This window comes from Mus caroli, chromosome 10 (assembly GCF_900094665.2).
Source record: "Mus caroli chromosome 10, CAROLI_EIJ_v1.1, whole genome shotgun sequence".
Lineage (NCBI taxonomy): Eukaryota > Metazoa > Chordata > Mammalia > Rodentia > Muridae > Mus > Mus caroli.
This window is the reverse complement of record NC_034579.1, coordinates 28124261-28146145: the sequence shown is the minus strand read 5'-3', so window position 1 is coordinate 28146145 and position 21885 is coordinate 28124261. Positions and strand designations below refer to the sequence as shown.

The 21885-nt window shown below is 35.8% G+C and overlaps 1 protein-coding gene across 3 annotated transcripts in view; it reads left to right on the top strand.

Moving 5' to 3' along the window:
* The window catches only part of Nkain2 (sodium/potassium transporting ATPase interacting 2), a 1235726-nt gene that overhangs the window by 528447 nt on the left and 685394 nt on the right, over positions 1-21885 (top strand). The gene's annotated exons all lie outside the window — the stretch shown is intronic.

Sequence of the window (21885 nt, the reverse complement as noted above, 5' to 3'; positions counted from 1 at the left end):
ACAGATTGGGAAAAAATGGAATCTTTATCCACCCTACATCTGATAGAGTGCTACTATCCAATGTATACAAAGAACTCAAGAAGTTAGACCCCAGAAAACCAAATAACCCTATTCAAAATGAGGTACAGAGCTAAACAAAGAATTTTCAACTGAGGAGTATCGAATGGCCAAAAAGCACCTAAAGAAATGTTCAACATCCTTAGTCATCAGAGAAATGCAAATCAAACAACCCTGAGTTTCCACCTCAAACCTGTCAGAATGGCTTAGATAAAAAATGCAGGTGGCAGCAGATTCTCCTCCATTATTGGTAAGATTGCAAGGTGGTACAACCATTCCAGAAATCAGTTTGTCTGTTCCTCTGAAAAATGGACATAGTACTATCTGAGGACTCATGTATACCACTCCTGGGTATATATCCAGAAGATGCTCCAACATGTAATAAAGACACATGCTCTGCTCCACTATGTTCATAGCAGCCTTATTTATAATAGCCAGGAGCTGGAAAGAACCCAGATGTCCTTCAACTGAGGAATGGATACAGAAAATGTGGTACATTTACACAATGGAATACTACTCAGCTATTAAAATTGATGAATTTTTGAAATTCTTAGGCAAATTGATAGAACTAGAAAATATCATCCTGAGGATCCAATTGCAAAAGAACACACCTAGTATGCATTCACTGATAAGTGGATATTAGCCCAAAAGCTCCAAATAACCAAGATACAATTCACAGACCACATGAAGTTCAAGAAGAAGGAAGACCAAATTGTAGATACTTTCATCCTTCCTATAAGGAGAACAAAATACTCACAGGAACAAATATGGAGATAAAGTGTAGGGCAGAGACTGAAGGAAAGGCAGGGCAGAGACTGTCCCATCTGGGGATTCATCCCATATACAGTTACCAAACGCAACACTATTGTAGATTCCAAGAAATGCTTGCTGAAAGGAGCCTGATATGCCTATCTCCTGAGGAGCTCTGCCAGAATCTGACAAATACAGAAATGGATTCTTGCAGCCAACAATTGGAGTAAGCATGGAGTCCCCAATAGAGGAGTTAGAGAAAGGACTTAAGGGGTTGAAGGGATTGCAACCCCACAGGAAGAACATCAATATCAACCAACCAGTCCTAAAGAGCTCCCAGAGACTAAGTCATCAACAAATGAGTACACATGCCTCCAGCTGCATATGTTGCAGAGGATGGCCTTGTCAGGCATCAATGGAAGAAGAGGACCTTGGTCCTATGAAGGTTCAATAGATGCCCCAGTGTAGGGGAACTGAGGACAGGGTGTTGGGAGTAGACAGGTGAGTGGTGGAACACCCTCATAGAAGCAGGTGTAAGGAGGATGGGATAGGAGTTTCCTACAACTGAAGAATGCTAAGTCATGGAAAAATACTTTTATCAGAGAAGAGCCCCAAATTTTCTTATCCAATTTTAACTTGTCAGCCATTAAATTATATACATACAAATAACTTTAGAAAGACAATTTAAAAAATAACTGGATTTGTAAGAACAAATAAAAACATAAAGATGGTTCAAGAGAAGAAAGGGAAAGGAAAAGGAAATAATTATATTTTACTTTCAGAAAACCTCATTTTTTTATTTTTGAAACTATAATATAATTACAACATCTCTCCCTTCTATTTTATCTCTCTAAACCATCTTATTTACACCTTGTTGCTCTCTTTCAAATCCATGGTCTCTTTTTGCATTAATTGTTACTTCATTCTTGTGTGTTGTGTGCGTGTGTGTGCTATATCTATCATATATTCTTAAATTTAACTTGCTCAGCTGATCAGTCTATATACTTTTACTTCTATGTGTGTTTTCAGGGCTTGATGATTTACTAATGAATAAACAATTGGTCCACTCTTCCCTGGTGATTGTTATTTTTCTTACCCTCATTTTCCTTAGTTGCCTGTAGTTCTTTGTGTAGACTGAGGCTTCCTGAGTTTGTATCAATATTAATATATGGATTTTTCACAGCTTAGTCCCAATGGTATATCAAAAACCATTTTTAAAAGATCACCATTTTTATAACTTTCATGAACTCAATGACAGGACCACAGACAGGTCTAAGTTGTGTGAAACATGTTATTCTCATCTGTAGTCACTTCCAGTGACTTCTTTACTAGAGTAGATGGGTTTGCTTATCATGAGAATTATGACATTTCTATTTTAACATTTAACATAAACTGAGGAGGTTAAACTCATGTTTAACACTTAAGTTAATAACATATCCTTAAATATATTTTTCTTCATCTTCAAAATACAAAATATTCATTCATTCAATGTGAACATTAAACTACTAGATTAGGTTGTTCCCAGCATGTGGAACTTGAGATGAAGCCTTTATTCAGCAGTCTGCCAGCAGTTGAATTCTATATATTGCTGACAATGTCACGAAATAAATTTTAACAAGCAGGGCTATTTCTTATAATACTAGTAAATAGTGCTTTTTGCTTTTCCTGTTACTTTCTTGGCTAATGAAGCTTGCTCGTTGAGTTTGTTCTGATCATCCTTAAATCCTTCCATGCTGACAGTTTTAATTAAAAGAGAAATTTCCAATCATTTCTCTAATGCCAGAGAAATGCTAAGTACAAATCCTTTCAGAATTTCAATGCATTGTCGTCTGCTTAAACCTCATGAAATAGTTTTGGCATTTGTTGCAGTTTCAGAGGCTGTGTAGCAAATGAGAGTGGTGCAACTTCTTTTTAAAAAAGTGCCATCACAAATATTTATTAGTTAATAAATATGTTTTGCTGCTTCATTCTTTTTGTGCATTTAAACTTCTTAATTTGATAAATCTGTCCAAGTTTCCTATTTTTTTCACTTATGTAAACATCATTTTTATTCTTTTTATGAGTTCGGGTTTTCTTGGTGACCTTTACTGCAGATTCTCTTTTGAGAGTGAAACAAATTGTATATCTTTTCACTTTCACAGCATTTCCCACACTTAGCAAAAGATACCTCAGTAACCATGGGTAACTGGCTTGGTTTACAGTACCAGGAATAAATTTCTTAGCATTGAGTGGACCCTAATCCCAATTAGATTGTTGTTGGTTACTTATGGCTGAGATATGAATGTCACTAATGCATACCTAGGTGTGTCTTACCAGGTTGGTCATTGTTGTGGTTCATAAGCTTTATATCTGCAGAGTGATTTTTTTTCTCTCCTAGCCTCTTACACAGCATCTTCAGATATGAAAGATCTCCTCAGAGACTAGGCTTCTAGGTTAATTACAACTCTATCGATCTTGATCCTGTATCTGAATTCTGTGATGTCTTTAACAAGAGGGTCTTGTCTTAAAGTTTGAGGAGGCAACCTAGTCTGCCATCATTGGGATGAGAGACCCCTTGGCCTAGCAAACTTTATATGCCCAAGTACAGGGGAATGCCAGGGACAAGAAGTGGGAGTGAGTGGGTAGGGGAGCAGGGCAGGGGGGAGGGAATAAGGGACTTTTGGGATAGTATTTGAAATGTAAATGAAGAAAATATCTAATAATTTATTTAAGGAAAAAAAAGAGAGAAGGCAACCATGGGCAATGGCAGTAACCTATATTTTTTCTGGAGCCTCTCAGACTCTCTTGACCACCAACTCAAAGACACATTTCCCATGCCTGGCACTGGGAGCTCAGAAGTTTAGACATGTTCAGTATTGCCAATTGAGAAACTAGATACAAATTAACTTAGAGAAACCAGTAGGCTCTCTATATTTCTGTTAATTCTTGAAGGAGGCATGGACTCATATTAGGCATTTACCTTTCGTGTCCATTCTGAGATAATCAAATTTATTACTTATCACTATTTATTGTTGGTTTTCTGTTTCTTAAATTCTATCTGTCCTCTTTGTCTTTTTCTTTATTTCAATGAGTTTTTGTTTGTTTTAAAACTGTGCAGGAAAGCAGAGCATCTTAATAGAACATGAAAATTAACGTATCTCAATACCTAGTGAAACAAGTAAAATCAAGAACCACGATATTAAATAAGCATGCTTAAAGTCAGAGAGTGGGGAGTTTATCCAGAAGACAGCAGATGATCCTGAAAGTCAGAGGACAGGTCAAGTTTCCTTTCCTTCTCAGACTCCAAAGAGGATTCTTAAATTTAGAAAACAGACTTTGGCGGGTACAAGTTTCCAAGAAGCACACAGGAACATTTCTGTCTTTATATTTGTTTTTCTCTATTATAAATATGCTTTAACACAGGATTGAAACCACCAATACTCTCCTTTTTCACTTTGAGCAAAAGGGGTCAATGTACATTTTTAGGAATTTAAAAGGGCTACTCACCTGGTTTTTGTTGGTGTTGTTCTGGTTTTTGTTGTTGTTGCTGTTTTTTTTTTTTTTTTTGTTTGTTTGTTTGTTTGAGACAGTGTTTCTCAGAATAGCCTTGGTCCTGAAACACACTCTATAGACCAGGGTAGACTGGAACTCAGAGATCTCCCTGCCTCTGTCTGCAGAGTGCTGCAAGTAAAGACATGTTCTACTGCCTGGTTTATATGTGTGTTTTATTGAAACAGAAAAAAAAAGAAAAATAGGAAAGAAAGAGTGATCTCTCTGTCCAGTTTTATAGAGGGAGAGGCCACAGTATACCCAAAAAAGTATCAACATCAATGTTATTCAAATTTTGAGAAATTGAAAACACTGTCTCCTGACCTACTCTAGCCCTAAGAATAACAGTATGCCTGTGTTTTTGTCAAATAACAAGAAACCCAGTGATCTCTTCTTTCAACAATAGAAAATATGAAAATATTATAGTCACGTCACAAGGAATGAGTTGAGTTTTGTGCAAGTTATTGATTTCTATTCTCTGAAATACAAAAACATACAATTGTCCTCTAGAAATTGCTAGAAAATATTAAGAGAAATATTTTCACTATTTATTAATTTATTCTGTATTTTTAGTAGTTTCCCATGACTTCTTGTAGCTGTGAATACTCAAATGTAATTATGCTTGACGAGTAAAAGATTGCACCAATCTTTTCAAATATCCTGTTTCTTAATATCAGTACATTTGTCCTCTCAGTCTCTCATTATGTGTTTAGGTGGAAGACAAAATAAATTTATTTTTATTCTCTACTTTGTTGTTGTTTTTTTTTTTTTTAACAACAACCATTTTATCTCCAAATTTCTGCAAGGGTAATTCTATTTTCACATTTATATTTTAAGTTTAACTAAGAAATTACAGGTTATACAGTAGAGAAATTAGCAGCTATAAATTAAGACATCATTTAAGAAATGAACTTTAAAAGAATCTTGACAGGTGACCAGATCAACTATGTTATATTATCACTGTCAGATTTGCAGAAGTTCCATTAGCCTCAGGAGCAGCCTGACTTTAAGTTGAAAGCTGGGTTAATTGAGGCAAAACTTCACTGGCTCCTTTGAGAAGTGTGTGGAAGGCTATTACTCTTTTAATTGCTATAAATCACCAATACTGCCCTAACATTTGGATATATTCCCATTTTACTAGCATGTCAGATGTTTGTTCTCATACCTAATAGATTCTTATCCTATAAGTTTTTTTTAATTTAAAATTTTATTCTAGTTGACATTCAGTACATAATATATACTTTATTCGTATTGCTATGTTTGTATTAATTTTAGATAATATGCAATGTTTATGATATCAATAAATTATATGGATCATATCATGGTCATTATGTTGTCATTTCTTTATGTATGAAAATGTCAAGATCCTCTCAGACACATAAGATGAGTAAAAGATAAATTCCCATATATGCATGGTCATCCCACTGTGCAAAACATCACTTGGATTTCTGTTTTCCATCCTCACGTATGCTTGTGCTCATTGTCAACCTCCTACACAATTTCTCTCACTTCTCTACCATTCCTAACCTCTAGTAAATACCATTCTACATCAACACAAATAAATTTATGTTCTATGCATGAAACAGTATGTGCACGTTATGTCAGGGCCTGACTTAAATTATTTATCAGAGTGTCCTGCAATTCTATCAATTTTCTCAAAATAGACAGATAAATGATATATAGATAGATAGATAGATAGACAGACAGATAGATGATCGATACATAGATAGATAGATACATAGATAGTTAGTTAAATAGATAGATAGATAGATAGATAGATAGATAGATAGATAGATAGACAGACAGATAGATAGATAGACAGATAGATGATAGATATGCTGGGCATTTTATCAAGGGACACATACATGCTGAAAAATTTCTGACATCAGTCTTTAATGGCTATGTAACATTCCATCATATATGCATACCACACTATTATTGACTTTATGCCATATAGCTTGCATGCATGTTTTAGCTATTGGGACTAGTGCTAAAAGAAACATGGAATGTGACTAGCTGTTTGATATGTTGACTTTATTTCCCTGACAGTGTATCCAGAAGAAGGGTAACTACATTATGGTCATTCTCTTTTTGTTTGTTTCTTTTCTTGTGGTTTGTTTTGGGGGTAAAGCAAACAATTATCTATAAAGATTCATTAATATAAATAATCCAAGATATATGAGAGGTTTTGGTTTTGTTTTGTTTTACATGTGTGTGTGTTTTCCCCACATCTTTGAAAGCATTGATTAAAGACAGAGGGCTATTTCTTATAACAGTTTTCTTTATTTTTTTATTTTTTTTTAAATTGGGACAAATTTTCTTAAGATATTGTTTTACATTTTCTTGGCAACTGCCCTAGTTAAGGTTACTATTACTGTGATGAAATATCGTGACCAGAGCAACTTGGGTAGAAAGAGTTTATTTGACTTACACATCTACATCACTGTTTATCATTGAAAGAACTCAAGGCAGGAACTCAAAGAGGTTAGGAACATGGATACAGGAGCTGATGAAGAATGTGTGGCTTACTTCTCATGTTTTACTGTTTGCTTTCTCATAGGACCCAGGACCATTATCCTAGGGGTTACACCAAATACAGCAGGGTTAATACTCATTCCCATCCATCACCAAGATTAAAAAAAATGCTCTACACACTTGCCTCTATCCTTATCTTAGAGTAAATGGCAAATCCTCTCAGATGACTCCGACTTGTGTCAAGTTGACATAACATTAGTTAGTATAGAAACCAAACATGTTAACTATATTTTTATACATTTGTAATCATCCTGCATTTCTTTTATAAGGAGTGGGTGGGTGGGTGAGGGCACACTCTCATAGAAGCAGGAGGGGGGATGGGATAGGTAGTTTATAGGGGATAAATCGGAAAAGGAGATAACATTTGAAATATAAATAAAATATCCAATAAAAATTATGAAAAAGGAGTATCCATTCAGTTTAATTTTATTTAATTATTTGAATGTTATATAATTTTTAATTATTACAGAATTTTAAATATTCTATATACTCTATGTAGATACACAATATATACTTAAAAATATTTCCTTCATCCCTTTATGGTTAACTATTCATTTTTATGCAGAGTTTTCAGTTTGATATCACCACATTTTTCTCATTCTGTTTTTGGTTTTGGGTTTTGTGTGTGTGTGTGTGGGTGCATTTTAGGTCCCCTTCCAAACAAATTTCATTTTTTTTTTTTTNGAACTCACTCTGTAGACCAGGCTGGCCTTGAACTCAGAAATCCGCCTGCCTCTGCCTCCCGAGTGCTGGGATTAAAGGCGTGCGCCACCACGCCCAGCAACAAATTTCTTATAATGATGTTTGACATATATTTTTCTTCTATCCTGTCTCTTATTTTTACCTTTTCTATTTATGTTGGATTAAATTTTGACAGGGAACAGAAAAGCAATCACGTTTCAACTTTCTGTTTTAAATATTCCATTTTCCTACAGATGTGTTTATTTAAGAGACTCATTTCTCCAATATATGTATTTGGTGGCTTTAGATAATGGATTTATTTCTGAGCTCAATGTTGGTTGCACTAGAATATATGTAGATATTTATGCCAGTTTCACACTGTCATTCTTATTATACTCTTGCAAAGGCTTGAGGGTCAGTTATTGTGATAGCAACAACTTTGTTCATTGTAAACATACACTTTCCCTATTTATGCTTTATTTTCTTATTTCTTGTGAACTTTAAATTTTTTACCGTGTTTTATGAAGGAGTTTATTAGTATTTTGATAAGGATTACATTGAATCCAAAAATCTGTTTGGGAGATATTGGCAATTTAACTAGATTAAGTTTTTTTTTTTTCTCTTTAACTCAACAAACTCTTGTACTGCAGCTTATCAGGTGAGCAGCATGTGTTCTAAAGTGTTTCTAACTTTGCTATTCAAAGTTTGCCTTCATAGAGATGATAAATTGCACTGTAGTTTCCTTTTATTGAAAACAGGTTTTTCTCATACAGTATAATCTGATTATAATTTTCGCTCCCTCTATTCTACCCAGTTACTCTATACCTCCCCTTCCCTCCAGATCTATTCCCTTTTTGTCTCTCATTGGAAAGGAACAGACAAACATGGCAAAATAAAATATAATATGATGAAGCCAAAATGGTCATATCAAAGTTGGTCATGACAACCAAACAGGTGGAAAAGTATCCCCAGAACAACAGAGTCAGACACCTACTTGTTCTCACATTCAGGAGTCTCAGAAAAATACTAAGCTAATAGCTAGAATATAAAACAGAGGACTGGCTCCAGACCCAGATAGGCTCTGTTCTACCTGCTTCAGAACAAGTGAGGTTGTTTGCACCTTGTTTAGTTGATTCACATGGCCTTGTTTTCCTGTTGTCCTCCATCTCTGCTGACTCTTACAACCTTTCTGCCTTCTTTTATATTATCTTTTATTTTACCTGTGCTCTGAGGGGAGAGATTTGATGGAGACGTTAGACATTTTTCCTTGTACTGTCTGATTATGGCAATATACAGTTGTTTCCATCTGCTACCAGAAGCCTCTCTGATGATGACTGGATATGGTAATGACCAATAAGTATATCACAATACCAATTTGAGTCGTTGTATTGATATAATTTTTTGGACCAATAGTGTTTGGTTTTACTCTAGGTCTCTGGACTACCTAGTCTTGGTACTTGGTTACCCAACCAGAGTCAGGTATGGTTTTCTTCCAGTGGAGTGGGCCTTAAGTCCAATCAGACATTGCTTGGTTACCCCCATAGTTTCTGTGACAATAGTGCCATAGCATATTTTGCAGACTGGACAAATTTATTTATTTTTTATTTTTTTTATTACGTATTTTCCTCAATTACATTTCCAATGCTATCCCAAAAGTCCCCCATACCCCCCCCCACTTCCCTACCCACCCATTCCCATTCTTTTGGCCCTGGCATTCCCCTGTATTGGGGCATATAAAATTTGCAAGTCCAATGGGCCTCTCTTTCCAGTGATGGCCGACTAGGCCATCTTTCGATACATATGCAGCTAGAGACAAGAGCTCCGGGGTTCTGGTTAGTTCATCATGTTGTTCCCCCTATAGGGTTGCAGATCCCTTTGGCTCCTTGGGTACTTTCTCTAGCTTCTCCATTGGGAGCCCTGTGATCCATCCAATAGCTGACAGTGAGCATCCACTTCTGTGTTTGTTTGGCCCGGCATAGTTTCACAAGAGAGAGCTATATCTGGGTCCTTTCAGCAAAATCTTGCTAGTGTATGCAATGGTGTCAGCGTTTGGAAGCTGATTATGGGATGGATCCCTGGATATGGCAGTCTTTAGATGGTCCATCCTTTCATCACAGCTCCAAACTTTGTCTCTGTAACTCCTTCCATCACAATCAAACAGGTAGAAGTCCTTAAAGACTGAACAAATTTTACGTCAAAGATTTTTAAACAGTTTTTATGCATCTTTCCTCTTTCAGTAGCTTCCTAAGTACCTTCCTACAGCAAGAGACTATAATAGAACATAGGGCTGAGGGCAACATGTAAGCAATAACTCAATTTTTCTATGTCCAATCAGTTATGTATTCTCAGTGTTGTCATTAGCAGGTCCCCACTGACAGTTTGTACAGGGAAACTGGGTTTATGGTAGTTTCTCTGGGACACCCTCACCCAAAAACTCACTGGAAGCTATAAGAGATGGCCAGTTGAAGCTCCATATACCCCATTATTAGGAGTCCTCATTAGGATCACCTTCATAGGTTTCAGCAAGTTTTCATTGCACTATGTTTCCACAACACCTTCCAAATGTGCCCCCCCCCCCAATTCCAGCATTTCTTCTCCCCAGTCTGCTTGTACAATCTATTATGCTTCCTCTGTCCAGGAAGGTCACTTCTTTCACTCAGACTACTTCTGTATACCAAACTTCTCCGGATCATTTTCTTAATATCTAACATTTATGTATAAATGGATGTGTATCATATTTGTCTCTCTGAGTATGGGTTACCTCACTCAGGCTGATTTTTTTCTTTTTTCCATGCATTTGTCTAAAACCTTTATATCAATTTTTAAGAGCTAAGGAAAATTATATTGTGTACATATACTGCATCTTTTTTTAAAAGTCCATCTATCTTATTTCCAGTGTCTGGCTATTATGAATAAATATGCAATAAACATGGTAGAAAAAGTATCCTTGTGGTATGATGAAGCATCATTAGCATATATGCCAAAGAATGGTGTATCTGGATCTTAAGGTAGATACATTTCTTAACTTTCTGAGGAATCACCACATTGATTTCCAAAGTGGTTGTACAAGTTTGCACTCCTACCAGCAATGGAGGGGTATTTCCATTGTTCCACTTCTTCTCTTGTGTTATTGGGCTCAGTCATTCTGACTGTTATAAGATGGAATCTCAACCATATTGGAAATAAAGAAATCAAAGTATCATACATAATTTGCAAGTGATATGATAGTATACATAAATGACTTTAATATTTTTTCAATTTTTTTTGATATTTTCTTTATTTACATTTAAAATTTTATCCCCTTTCCTGGTTTCTCTTCCAAAATCCCCTTCCCCCTATTCTCTCACCCCTCCCTCTGCTCAACAACCGACCCACTCTTCCTGAATGGCCCTGACATTCCCCTACACTGGGGCATAGAGCCTTCACAGGACAAAGGGCCTCTCCTCCCATTGATGTCTGACTAGGCCATCCTCTGCTACATATGCAGCTGGAGCCATGAGTCTATTTGGTTGGTGGTTTAGTCCCTGGGAGCTCTGGGGGTACTGGTTAGTTCATATTGTTGTTTCTCCTATGGGGCTGTAAACCCCCTCAACTCCTTAGGTCCATACTCTATCTCCTTCGTTGGGGACCCTGTGTTCAGCCCAATGGATGGCTGTGAGCATCTACTTTTGTATTTGTCAGGCAATGGCAGAGACTCTCAGGAGACAGCTATATCAGGCTTCTGTCAGCAAGCACTTGTTGGCATCCACAATAGTGTCTGGGTTTGATAATTGTATATGGGATAGATCCCCAGGTTGGGCAGTCAATGGATGGTCATCCCTTCAAATGAATGCTCTGCTCCAAACTTTGTCTCTGTAACTCCTTCCATGGGTGTTTTGTTCCCCCTTCTAAGAAAGACCAAAGTATCCACACGTTGGTCTTCCTTCTTCTTGAGTTTCATGTGGTTTGTGAATTGTATCTTGGGCATTCTGAGCTTTGGATCTAATATCCACTTATCAGTGAGTACATACCATGTGTGTTCTTCTGTGATTGGGTTAATTCACTCAGGACGATGTTTTCTAGTTCCATCAATTTGCCTAAAAATTTCATGAAATCATTGTTTTTAATAGCTGATTAGTACTCCACTGTGTAAATGTACCACATTTTCTGTATCCATTCCTCTGTTGAAGGACATCTGGGTTCTTTCCAGCTTCTGGCTATTATAAATAATGCTGCTATGAGCATAGTGGAGCATGTGTCCTTGCTATATGTTGAAGCATCTTTTGGATATATGCTCAGTAGTGGTATAGCTAGGTCCATGTAATACTATGTCCAATTTTCTGAGTGGTATAGCTAGGTCCATGTAATACTATGTCCAATTTTCTGAGGAAATGCCAAACTGATTTCCAAAGTGGTTGTACCAGCTTGCAATCCCACAAACAATGGAGGAGTGTCCTTCTTTCTCCACATCCTCATAAGCATCTACTGTCACTTGAGTTTTCGATTTTAGTCATTCTGACTGGTGTGAGGTGAGAAGCTCAGGGCTGTTTTGATTTGCATTTACCTGATGACTAGTAATGTTGGACATTTCTTTAGGTGCCTCTCAGCCATTCGATATTCCTCAGCTGAAATTAATTTTTGTTTAGCTCTATACCCCATTTTTAATAGGGTTATTTGATTCTTTTGAATACTTCTAGGGCCAGGATCTTTGTAATCCTTAATGTGTGATTCCTCAAAAATAAAGAAGAGTCAAGTCTCTTGAACAATCACTTCATTTTGCATTCTTGTTCTATTTACTCTTTCTTGAATTCCAGCTTTTTTCCTTGAAAATAATATTCTATACTTCTGGAAAGTTCTGATCTACCAGGGGAGTAATTAACAGATTAAATATAATTAGTTACCAAATTAAATTGCCTAGTAAGAGTTTCATATATATATATATTGAAAGTATTCATTTTAGTTGTCTATGGAATTAATATTTATGTGCTGTCTTTCACAATCTTACCAGGAAGGCACATGTAACCATTGCCATGTCTCTCATTTTCCCTTTGTCTACTCTTGTTCAAGCTTTACACCTTATTGTTGATCTTTGCTGGAGACCAAGGCCCAGAAATCCTACCTACATGAACTTCTTACCTTCTAGGAATGAGTCACATGTGACTTGGTATTGGTGAATCTCAAGCAATTCTTCAGAAGACTGTTCAGACCTCTTAGTAGTTTGATCACATCTGCCCATATTTGGATATGGGTATACTATGGTTCTTAGTATACAATCTCACCTAAATAAGCTACATATACCACTTTCCGGGTTTGTTTCTAAAGTTGCTTTGTGTATATTTACATGATGGCCAGCTGCCTATAAAGGGTAAGACAGAAATTTCAGATTTTTAAAAAATGACTTCTAAGCCAGGCGTGGTGGCTCACACCTTTAATCCCAGCGCTTGGGAGGCAGAGGCAGGCAGATTTCTGAGTTCGAGGCCAGCCTGTTCTACAAAGTGAGTTCTAGGTCAGCCAGCGCTACACAGAGAAACTATGTCTCAAAAAAAAAAAAAAAAAAAAAAAAAAAAAAAAAAGATTTCTAATATTTCCTGTGTACATGGAACATGTTTATCATTATTTTATTAGATATTATTCATTATTGAACTCTAATTCTACTCAGCCATTCACCAATTCTCGTGCAAATAATCATTCCATCTATGAGCAACCAAGTTTAGTTTCCTCTAAAGCTTTAGTTTTTCATATTTCCCTTAGTCACTAAGACACCTAGTATAATTTTGAGTATAGTAGGATATCAAACATGACAGTCTTATGTATATTTATTCAATTTTTATATGAAAATAATGGTACTTATTTAAAAGTGCTGTTTGAAGATTAAGTGAAGCAATTACACAAAATAATTAAAGTAGTATATAGTACATTTGGACAATAAATAAATGATATTTATTATTTGTAGATGCCAGAAGATTCACTCTTAGTTAAACTCAGAGGTATAATGTGACATAAATAAATTAAAGAGCATGTATATAAATAAAGCATATGTATTCAGATGCACTCACAAATAACAATATTATTGTTAGATTCTTTGCATTCAGGAGAGAAATGTGTTTAGAATGAAAAAGAAATATAAAGTAATTTATTGAATTATTTGGATTGACTTTACTATTTCTTTTAAAAACAAAAAGCTAGAAATATTCAAGACTGTAAAATCCTGAGTAATTTATAAAGTCCAATATTTTAACATTTAAATTAGTGTGGGACATGATATGATTTTATTAGTGAGTATACTGGGGCATATAACAAGGTAAGTGAGTGAAAATGAAAGGAAAGACCCAGCTGAAGATGCAGAATTAAAATCATAAATAGTGTTTTAGAACAGTCTGCCTATGCTACTTTCGAGATGCCGGAGTTACTGGGGTATAGTACAGATTGTATGATTATATGGCTACAGTTTTGTGTTTATATACTCTTTGAAAGGGTGATTTGTAAACATATAAAGTTTTTATACCATTTATGTGTTTCACATATTGATCACATTTTCACATGTAACCAAGTCTTGTACTGCCTTATTTCTTCTGGTACTTTAAAGATTTCAGTTTATACAAAAGTTAATTATGCCAGAGTTATTTATGGAGCCTCATTTTTACTGGGAAAATTCACCATCTTTCTCTTTGCTAAAATCTATAGTATACATGTAGATATGTCATTGGGATGCAGATTCTAAGATGAAGATTAATATAGAACAATTTTATTGAAATGTGTTTTCAGTGACAAGACTCTAGTCAGATTAATAATGAAAATGTAAAACAGTATAATAAATATGATATGGGTTGATCTATACTATGGTATCATTTGCATTTTATAAATACATTAAGAATTAGGGGCATATTGGGTACGTTTTTTTCCTTTATGGACTTCATACTGGACATAGGTTATACTTAGATCTTAGATAAGGCTTGTGACTTTGCTTGAGCCAATTGTTATTGTCCATAAAGGTATAATATTTTCAGAGAAAATGAAAATAAAAAGTCAAAGCATTCAAAATAAACATTTCTCAATATTACTTGAAGATAGAAAATAGATATATGAAAGATGAGGACCATTCCATATCTCAGACTATTGTGGATACTCTAGGATGTTGCCCATGTGTGCCCTTTAGACTGAAACCATACTTATTCCTTGCATTAATTAAAATCATGATAATTTAGTCCCACTTGGGAAATTTGAATAACACTTCAAAATTCTTGTTTCTTGATTAATAACTATGTCACATTTATCTTTTGTTCCATTTACATGATGAATATGTGGTGTTGGTTTGAAAAATATAAACTTTATTCTGCAGTAGGTCTCAAAGCACCCACTGATGTATATCACTCCAATTATGTCCTATCCATTCTTTCTGTATTTCAGAACAGTAGTAGTTGATAGTGATAGTGTGGAACTAAAACTCTATTTATGGGTAGAAATATTTCATTGTCTGGTATCTTGTATGAATGAAATGGCAAAAGTGAGCTAACAGGACATTCATCTCCCTCTGCCTCATGATGGTGGGTAACAGGACCAGTTCCTTCATACTGCTGCTGTAGTAATCCACCCAACCTGACATTATGCACTATACTGTGAGACTATAATCCAAATAAACCCTTCCTTTCTTAAGTTGTTTATGTCAGGATACAGATACAAAATAATGACTAACATAAGGACACTAGATTACATCTACCAACCTTGCACTTTATTTTCTAAAATGACATGGAGCCTAACAGGTTATAAAATAATCAAGAGAAGCCCCATGTTTCAACCTGTTGTCGACTTTATTATTTTCTTAATTCAATGATGGTCAGTGCTGTTTTTGTCAGGGAAGGGTCACTTTTCTTCTCTTCTTATATCTTTGGTCAAAGAGTATAATGTGATTACTAACAGTCATGAAGTAAACTTAGTTAAAAAAATTGCATTAGTATCTAGGGAACAAGTTCTCAGCAGGAACCTAGGAATTCTGGATCTTCAAAAACTGGATTCTAAATAGAATCAAAATCGTCTAAGTATAGATCAATAGAAGTAATCTCCTCTGCTCTTCCACTGTGAATCTAGGTATTCCACCAACTAAGAATTAAACACCATGTACTAGCCATATACACAGGAAATTTTCCATATATCAAAGGGAAGGAGATTCTCACAACTACCCTCTACAAGTTAACCATGCAATGCATCTTCAATAGTCTGTTGGGTTTATCAAGTTCTTATACTGTAGACTAAATATTGTTTAGGCCTTCTGTTAGTGTTTTTTCCCCCAACACATATAATAAACAGAAATTCATTCAGAATGATTCACCTTATTCTTTCTACTTCTTAGTAGAAAGTGACTAATATGTCATCGGTTACTCACTGGCTATTAGTTTTCTCAGTTAAGATTTCTATTAGGAGTTCATTGTTGCTCGTTGGTTGACAGGTTCATCATTAGTTATGTCTAAATGAGTCATCTTAGTTCACCCCAGTAAAAATGTCAAGTTTCAATATTGTACCATTCCCAGACGATCATGATAGCATCTATTTTAAGTGACAAGATCTTTATTGCCAGCCAAGTCGTGATCTACATCCAATGTCACCCTTTAGTGTCCATTACCTAACACAACTCCTAATTTGGGTGGTTATGAGTTGTATTCCTCTCGAAATAGACTTTGAGATAGAGATTTGTGTGTAGGCAATTTATTAGAGTTCCCAGGAACAACAACTGTGAAGGATTGGGGGAGCAAGCTCATTCATGGGAGGATTAATTGCAAGTCAAGAGCAATAAAAGCCTCCGTGGATTTCACATGGAGTTCTGAGGCCAGGCACTCTTTCCAGGATTGGGAGAGAACCTAAGGAAATTATACCTCAACAAAAATCAGTATGAGTTGAGACTCCTTGGAGGGATACATAACCTGGAACAAGATACATTACTGTGACCAAAGATAATTATGGTGAAATGAATTGGCTGTGGTTTGCCAACAGGAAATACTTCTGGCAAGGAAAGAAAACAATGTTGGTTGTCCTAAAATATTGCTTACACACCAAACTACAGTATCCAGTAAAGTAACTACAGTATCCAGCTGAGTGTTAAAAGCTGGTAAAAGAGTTCTGAATCTCACAAATACTTATTTGAGTATAGAAATGTATTATTTAAATATTTTTTATTTTTTCTTAGTTTATGAATAGGTTCTATTTTGAAGAAAAAAACTTTTCATATGAAGATGGCAGTACTGATGTGGCAACTATACAGGCAAGACACATCATTTTAAAATTTGTTTGAATAAAATTTCTCCAATATTTATATTACCTAACTATTAAGGCTAACAAGCTGAAGATCCCAAGTAAGGATGCCTCAATCTCACTTGGAAGGGAGAAGAAATCAATCACAGGAAGTGGGAGGGACCTGGGTGGGAACGGTGACAGAGAGAAAATGACAGGAACATAATCGGGTACTAAGTGAGGGGAATAGGAATGAAGCCCTGATGGCCAGCGGAAAGTGTGGAACCAGAAAACATCAGGAGGTGGGGGTACCTTTTAGAATATACCAGACAAATGGGAGGTATGAGACTTTCCAGGCTCACAAGGAGGGATCTTAGATGAAATGCTCTACAGTGGAGAGTGGAAAATTGAAGAGCCCACCCCCAGCAGAAAGACGGCATCAAGTGAGGGTTTGGTTTGCCATCCCGCAGTCAAAACCTCTGACTCAGATTTGTTCCTGTCTGAAAGAACTGCAGGGACAAAAATGGAGAAAATCCTGAGGAAAAGGAGGTCCAGTGACAGGCCCAAATTGGGATCTAGCTCAAGGGAAGGCCCCAGGGCCTGACACTATTACTGATGGTATGGTGTACTCACCAAAGGGATCCTATCATGACCACCTTCCAAAAGACCCAGCAAGCAGCTGAAAGAGTCAGATGTAGATATATATACCCAAATAATGGACAGAAAGAAGTTGCTAACCCCAGTGGTTGAATAAGGGAAAAGCTGGAAGAAGCTGAGGAGGAGAGCAACCCCATAGGAAGACCAGCAGTCTAAACTAACCTGGACCCCTGAAATCTCTCACAGACACTGAGCCACCAGCCAGGCAGCATACACCAGCTGATATAAGCCCTGCAATAGATTTAGTGAAAAGGACTGCCGGATCTGGACTTAGTTAGAGAAGATGCACCTAACCCTCGAGAGACTTCAGGCCCTAGAGAGTGGGGAGGTCTGGTGGAGTGAGGGGGATTTGGGGACATCCTCTTGGAGATTGGGACAGGAGGTGTTGGATGTTGAAGTTGGAGGGTACACAGGGAGGGGCATAAGGTCAGGAGTGTAAAAAGAAGATTAAAGAATAAGAGAAAAAAAGGTATTGTGCATTGTGCGCATGAATTTGTAAGACATGAGCTGAAATTGTTTTATATATAAGCACAGATCAGAAATAAACATCCTATGTAAGTAACCAAGCAAAATAACACCAGTGGGAGAGTACCCTGAACATATGGGATAAGTGGGCAAATAACTTGATAATAATATGAACATATAACAACTATTTCTAGGCAACATTTTAAAACACGATTTCTCATGTCATTTTGTTCTAAGTCCAAAATTAACCTTAATTAGGAAGAGAAAATTTAAGAAAAGAATTGTTATTAAGCTTCTTATCTGTGAATTACATAATATGTGAGTATGTAATTTTAGCCCTTCAGTAGCTTTTTAAAAATACCTGAAGATTGAAAATCACTAGTATATGTTGAAATTCTAATTATCCATTACCAATATACAGGTCATTCCCAAGGCTTTCTTTTCTTCCTTTAATAAATGTTAGAAACTACTTGGGAATTTTTGTACTATACATAGATATAGATGTGGATTTACACGTTTTATGTAATTTTAGCATATTTTAAGGTCTCCATTGTCCAAAAACACATTTGATCAAATGGTTCCTGTCTTCCTGGTTTGTTATCTGATGGCCATTAAGGGCCTGATGGCTTTGCATAAAATATATTCTTTAAGAAATTATAAATATGTCATTTTAAAGAGATCTTTCCTAGAATGATGCATATACTGGTTCCCAGTGCTAATCCTTGTGGTTCATGTCTCTCTACTGTCATTATTTTCAATAAAAATGATTGACTGTCTGAGGGCCTGACCCAGAAGTAAAACTGTTTATCACTGTCACTGTTGCTGGACAAGCCCACAGGCACTAGAGTTAAAACTTGTTATACAGAAAAGTTATACTTATCAAGAAAAATAACAATATCCAAAAATATTAATTTAAAAAATCAAACTCTACATGCTAATATTTTACCAAGTTGTCTATATATTCCTTATGAAGTTTGGATTTACGCTCAAGACGCCTATAATTGTGAAATGTCTTTCTAAAAAAAATTCAAATATTCTTAATATGGCAATTCCTAGATATTATTCTATTAGTATAGTCATATCTGCCATATTATTATCTATATATTAATACAATTCATCAACAATTTTGAATATAAAATTAATGTACCTATACCTCAAAATGAGTTTAAAATCTTGAAGTTGTAAGCCATTTACGATGCAGAGAAAAATACCCATGACATTGGTCAGGACAATGAATTGTTTGGATATGCCTACCTACTGGGAATGAGTTTTATGCCATTCTAAAATATCACTGAAGTCACAAATAATAACAAGTCATTTGTGTACCTGCATTCCAGTTTAATTGCTAAATATGCACAGTTGCCTGGCATGATAACACACACTTCTAGTCTCAATTTATGTGGCCTAAGTAGGAAGATTGCAAATTTGAGACCAACTTGGGCTGTTATATACAACATTGAAAGAATTTATGTATATGTATATGCATAGTTATCAAGCACACTATGGACAATAGTGATTCCTAGTAAACTGAACTATTATTACAACAATGTGAAAACTACCAAGGTTATTTTGCTAGACATCGATGATGTCCACTACAGCAAATAAGATTACTTGAACAGAAACCCTATAGCAGTGTCAGTATTCTGATATCAAAGCAGTCATAAAACATGTAACAGGCAGGAATCATATGACTACTCGAATGTCAACTAGGAAAAGGAGGTTCATATTAAATTTCAGACACTACCCAGATTGCACACAATTTAAAACATCTGTGTCAACTATTTCTGGAAGATTTTTCTTTTTCTCTTGTCATTGTTTGACTGTGAAGAGAGAAATCAATGAACAAGTTTTAAGAGTCTTCTTCATCCATTATAGAAAACAGTATAAAGGTTCTTTCAAATCTAGAAATAACACCAATATAAAATCTCTCAGAATTATTTTTGGCTTTTTATCTTCAGAAAAGAAATTAGTTTATCAAAACAGTTATTGACATCCCCAAATTTACTACAGAACTGCTCACAATGACCAGAGTGTATAATTAACCTGCATCCATCTATGAATGAATGAACTGATAAGATATGGCCACTTCATTGTCAGGATATCAAAAGTTCAGGTCACACAAATCAACAGTATTAGCTCCATTCATGAATCAGCAATTGCAGTTTGATACCGTAGAAACAGGGAGGCTCTGCCAATTGACCTGAGTCCACAGAAGCAGCAAGAAGCTGCCAAAATAACACTAGTAGTTTTTCAGTGCATTTCTCTCTATATAAAGTCATGCCAAACACTGATCTGGCGAAGAGACAAAGCAAACCAATGCTACAGTGTCCACCTATGAAGACTAGTGTCATCAAAGCCCATCAAAGACCAACAAAGCATGTCAAGGAAAACCAAGGCCACAGCATCATCCACTGTGTGTTGGGCTATATTTCAAACCTTTCCAAAAATCACACATCCTTTCAAGTGCCTGCTCTAGCAAAATATCACATGCTCTTTCTCCAGGCAGCTTCCTGAAAAACACCACATCTCTATTCTCGAAAAACCTTCAATGTATCTGCTTTAGCAGAATCATTCTATCATGTGTCTGCTTCAGCAAAAACATCCTCTTATAAATCTTAAAAGACAGTGTCTCCCAAAAATCACATGACATAATCAACTCTCCAAAGAAACCAGAAATTTCCACTACATAGTGGTTTTAATACTTTGTGTCACCGTTTTCTATTGTCTCACTAAATTTCTGTGGGGCAGGTTTTGGACATACATTTTTTTTTTTTTACAGTAATCCATCTTATGTTGTATTTTTACCTTTTTCTATTTCTCATGTTCTTCCCCAGTAGGTGGTGTAAAATCTAATGTTTTGTGGGTGTAACCAGCAAATTACCTGTTTATCTGAATGAGTATGCATATTATTAATGAAGGGTGTGGCATTTTTCTAGAAAAATTAAAATGCATGATAAATATTCTTCACTTTTATATCCTAAAGAAAAACAAACAAACAAACAACAACAATAAAAACCACTATGGTATATTTGTGTTGCCATGGCAGACAGTTCTTTCTTGGTTCTCTTTGGATGTCCTTGGATTTAGATGGACATCAAACTCTCAGAATGCACTATCGTTGTTTTGGTCCAAGGAGGAGTTATATACTTTGTAGAAACAACCATGACAATTTGTAATATCCTGTAAATAATCTGCAAGTAAAGGAATTATTTGTTCTAACTAGCTAATATAAAAGACTCATAATCATGATGTTTTGTTTCCAAGCTGTAAGCCTAGATCTGCAGGTTTGTACCTATTCTATCTTATATCCCACGAATATATCACTTGTTACTTATTGTTCTCTTGGCCATGTGCACATGGTCCATTGTCTTTTCTCTGACACCTCACTTGATACTAAATCCTGCCTTCCTCTCCCTATTACCCAATCATAGGCTCTAGACTTTTATTAACCTTAACTTTAAAGTTGGCAGCAAAGTTTACTTAGCATCAGTTGGTGTACAAAAGGATATTCTTGCTAGGGGCAACCACATCTTGGGGGGTTCAATATTTAGCATGTGAATATATAGTAGCACCAGACCAAACAACAGCCAAAATATTTTTGTTGTTGATTGGATTTGGGCTCAATCTGTGGCCTGAGAATAATTAAGTTAATTTTTCTGTCAGTAAGGATGCCTACTGACTTATTCTAGATATAATTTCTAGAGGAAGATCGACTTTAACTGTCTAGTCTCTTAGATGGTAGCTATTGCATGGTAGATTACTGGTATATTCCAGTATGAAGGTGTGAAAAAACTTCCAGTGTCTAGATCAATGCCATCACTTAATCACAGGCTTAAAGGGAAAAAATAAATTTTATAAAACATAGTTCAATATTGGCCGAGAGTGGTGGCACAATCCTTTAAACACCTCACTTGGCCTAGCAAACACAGGAGTGGATGTTCACAGTCAGCTATTGGATGTATCACAGGGCTCCCAATGGAGAAGCTAGAGAAAGTACCCAAGGAGCTAAAG